This window comes from Myotis brandtii, unplaced genomic scaffold (assembly GCF_000412655.1).
Source record: "Myotis brandtii unplaced genomic scaffold, ASM41265v1 scaffold105, whole genome shotgun sequence".
Lineage (NCBI taxonomy): Eukaryota > Metazoa > Chordata > Mammalia > Chiroptera > Vespertilionidae > Myotis > Myotis brandtii.
Window position 1 is genome coordinate 235,822 of NW_005353538.1, and position 4,211 is coordinate 240,032.

General features: G+C 49.5%; 1 long non-coding RNA gene across 3 annotated transcripts; it reads left to right on the forward strand.

Moving 5' to 3' along the window:
* The first annotated feature begins 6 nt into the window (after window positions 1-6).
* Window positions 7-949, forward strand: LOC102255210. 3 transcript variants are annotated; one of them, XR_313009.2, is made up of 2 exons: window positions 7-221; window positions 847-949. It is a non-coding gene; the product is annotated as an uncharacterized LOC102255210 (long non-coding RNA). The 3 variants fall into 3 exon arrangements; XR_313008.2 differs by lacking the exon at window positions 7-221 and adding an exon at window positions 229-368; XR_001362205.1 differs by lacking the exon at window positions 7-221 and adding an exon at window positions 385-569.
* Window positions 950-4,211: the final 3,262 nt, after the last annotated feature.

Genomic DNA, 4,211 nt, shown 5'->3' on the forward strand with positions numbered 1-4,211 from the left:
CCGCGCCCACCGGTCCCCCCTCCGACGCACCATCCCGGACGCGCCCCCTGGGCCGGGACCCCAGGGGAGAAGGACTCCCTGTCGCCTGGCTCCTGTTGTCAATAAAAGTCATTGCTGCGTCTTCCCTCCCCTTTGTGTGTTGGAAAGTTCCCAGACGCGGAGACTGCAGCACAACGTGCAGAGACATTCTCTCCCTTGGAGTTTTAGGAAAGTGACCGTGTGTGAGTCACGGCGGCTCGGGCTCCAGCGAGGATGCGCGGGCCGGGCCGTCAGCTGGGTGTAGTTAAGCGGCTGGACTTTGTTTCCGGGCTTTGACTAAGCGTCCATTTACTGCAATTGCAACTAAGTATATTCGACAGCAAATGAGGGTGATGTTTGTGTTTTGCTTGTCCAAAATACTACGATGACATTGCACTTGTAGAATTTACAGGAACGTTGTGTGTGACCACACGGTGTTTTTATCAAATTCCTAGGAATGAATGAAAACTCTGGTAATAGATTTGATCTGTATGGTTTTTAGCCTGTTAAGCTTCTTCATGCCAATCCACGTCCTCTGTTTTAAGAGCCAGGTATTGTGTTATATTTGAGCCTGTGAACATTAAAGAGCAGTGTGCTAGCTACTGTGCTTAACGCTGAATAATATTCCTTATGTACGTTTGTTCATAATGTTTTTCAAGTCTTAGTAATGTATATGCTTCCATTGTTTTAAAATTAGAGTTTACATGTTCTCTTTAGATAGCATTGAACTACACGGCCTCTTGAGACACTTGTTGAAGACACATTTTTGAAAAGAGTGCTGCTTTTACCAATGTAATGACGATTGTATATGATTATGTGCTTCTTCAGGTCACAAACATGTCGGACAAAAGTGAATTAAAGGCAGAGCTGGAACGTAAGAAGCAGCGGTTGGCCCAAATCAGAGAGGAAAAGAAGAGAAAAGAAGAAGAAAGGAAAAAGAAGGAAGTATGTCTGATTTTTGAAAATAAACTTAATATAAAATAATTGGATTTTATTTCAGGTTTACACCTTTATGTAAAGCTTTCAGAATAGTTTTTTTAAAAAGTCCAGCAGTTGTGACTGCAAAATATGACACTATAGGTGAATCTGACTTTAAAGAAACAGGTGTGACTAACAAAATTCATTGCAGATCGCATGAGTAATAATTATCTAGTCAGTGTAGGAATTTGAGATGTACAGTAGTCTCTTCGTATCTGTGGGGTCCAAGACCCCCAGTGGATGCCTGAAACCGCGGATAGTACCGGGCATGATACAACTGATCAAAAGTGGTCAATTAAAATATGATTTTTTTTACTAAGTAAAAATATTTCACGTAGAATGATGCATTTCTAGGGTTTAATTTATAAAAGTTCAATTTACATATTTAGTTTTCTAAGAATATCTATACTAATAAAAGGGTAATATGCTAATTAGACTGGGAGACCTTCCAGGAGACCTTCTGGATGTTCTTCTGGACAAAGCCATGGGGGCAGGGCCAAGGTAGAGGCGGTTAGAGGCCAGGAGGGGAGGGCAGTTGTGGGTGATCAGGCTGGTGGGGGGCAGGGCCGTTGGGGGTAAACAGACCAGCAGGGGGGCCAGTTGGGGACAAGCAGGCCATCAGTGGGGGTCAGTTGGAGGTGATCAGGACAGCGGGGACGGGGCAGTTTGGAGTGATCAGGCCAGCAAGGGGACAGTTGGGGATGAGCAGGCCAGTGGGGAGGGGAGGTAGGGGCGAGCAGGCCAGCAGGTGAGACAGTTTGGGGGTGATCAGGCTGGCGGGGGGGGGGGGGGGGGTTGGGGGCAAGCAGGCAGGCAGGTGAGCGGTTAGGAGCCAGCAGTTCAGAATTGCAAGAGGGATGTCTGACTGCTGGTTTAGGCCCGATCCCTGTAAACTGGCAGTAGGACATCCTTCGAGGGGTCCCAAATTGGAGAGGGTGCAGGCCAGGCTGAGGAACACACCCTCCTCCGTGCATGAATTTCGTGCACCGGGCCACTAGTATATAATAAAAGCCTAATATGCTAAGTGTCCAGTCGACCAGTTGGCCATTCAACCAATCAAAGCATAATATGCTAATGATATGCTAAGGTCACTCAACCATTCTCTATGAGAACCACTCTCTATGACATGCATTCTCTATGACAGATGCTTTGACTGGTAGGTTAGCTTGCTGCTGGGATCCGCCAATCAGGACTGAATGAGACAGGCCAGACACGCCCTGGAGCCCTCTCGCGGTCACTCCCTGGCTGGCCAACCTCCCGTGTCCCTCCCTGGCTCTGATCATGCACCAGTGGGGAAGCAAAGACCTGAAAGTCACTCACCATGCTGGTGGCAGAGCCATGGGCAGCGCCCTGGTGCCCTGACTCCCAGCCAGCGTGCACTCCCTGCCCTCTCTGCCCGAGCCTCATTCTCGAGAGCACATGGCAAAGGCAGGGCAGCAAGAAGGCTCCTGAGAGCAGCACCCAGGGGAGTCCTGTGCACAGATTAGAAGGGACAGCCTCGACCCAACTCTGCCCAGACATAAAATTGAACATAAAACTCTGAACCAGGAAACAGCCCAAGTGCCCATGAGCAGATGAGTGGATTAAAAGACTGTGGTACATTTACACCATGGAATACTGCGTGGCAATAAAAAAGACAGAACGCTTACCCTTTGCAACAGCATGGAGGGGGCTGGAAGTATCATGCTAAGTGAAATGAGCCAATCAGAGAAAGACAAATACCACATGATCTCACTCAGAGGTGGAATCTAGTAAATCACAGAAACTAATGATCAAAAATAGACCCAGAGCCATAGACTCATGAAGAGACTGTTGAACCTCAGAGGGAAGGCAGAGGAGGGTGGGAAGAGATCAACCAATGAACCTGTGTGCATAGATGATCACCTGTGGACACAGACAATGGGCTGGGGAGGGCCTGGGGAGGGGGGGATGGGAGCGGCTGGAAGAGGCTAATGGGGGAAAAGGAGGACCTGTGTAATACTTTCACAGATTTTTAAAAAAATCTCTATATATAAAAGCCTAAGCAACTGGCCGACCATTCGACTGCGTGACCAGTAGCTATGATGCACATTGACCACCAGGGGGCAGACACTCAACACAGGAGCTGCCGAGCTGTGGTGACTTGGCAGCTGTGGTTCTTGGGTGACGGAGAGGAGGGAGCCTGATTCCGGGGTGCGTCACCCGAGAACCGCCCTCTTGCAATCCAGGACCCCTCAGGGGATGTCGGAGAGCTGGTTTCAGCCCCATCCCTGCAGGCCAGGCCGAGGGACCCCCACCAGTGCACGAATCCATGCACCAGGCCTCTAGTAAAAAATAAAACTCTGAAGCATGTGTCATGGAGCAGAAAGATGGATCCATTTATTCCCCACCTGCCCACCAGCACAGCCGCACACCTGGCTAGGCCTGGACACTCCCAGGGTTCCTTGCTTCAGACCCCTGAACGCACATGTCCTCAGAAGATGACTTTTAACTCAGACAAAGGTGAGGCCGTGGTGATGGGGTCGGAGGGGTGAGGGGCAGGGAAGAGAGAGCAGCGGGCAGTCCTGGTCTCCTCACTTTCTGTTCCCAGTTGCCAGTCACACTGCTGAGCCCTGCTTCCCAGGACTGGTGAACACACACGCGCGCACACACACACACACGCACAGGCACATCATGCACACTCACTCTTGGGTGGCGCCTGGGATACAATGAGGGGAGTCTGGGCTTGGCCAGTCTGGGCGGTGAAGTTTCAGGAAAGTTCCTCAACTTGTTTGTGCTCAGTCTCCTCGCTACAGCAAACGACTTCACGCAGTTGTATGAAGATCATGGGAGTGAACGTAGCAGGTGCTCAGTAAACATTGGCTGCAACTATTTTGGGGTGCTGTTTCCTGACACCTTGTCCTGCCTGTTTTCCTGCAGGACTGGGGGCCACCGTAGGCCGAGCATGTCAAACTCGCGGCCCACAGTCTTTTATGGCCCAGCCAATATAACGGTATGTAGGAAACGTTTTAATAAAAATTTTGTAACTTAATTTTTACAATATCCTGTTATACATTGGCTAATGACTGATTACTACAATCGTGCTGCATCCATTTCCCTTACAGCCTTACGCGCAGGCGCACCATTTCTCTCCACTAACACTAGCAGCGAATATTTTAGCAGCTGATGGCCACGTCATTAGTCTTGGACTGACTTGTTTGGTGTGCGCAACAGGAAATATTTCGCTTTCGGAGAAC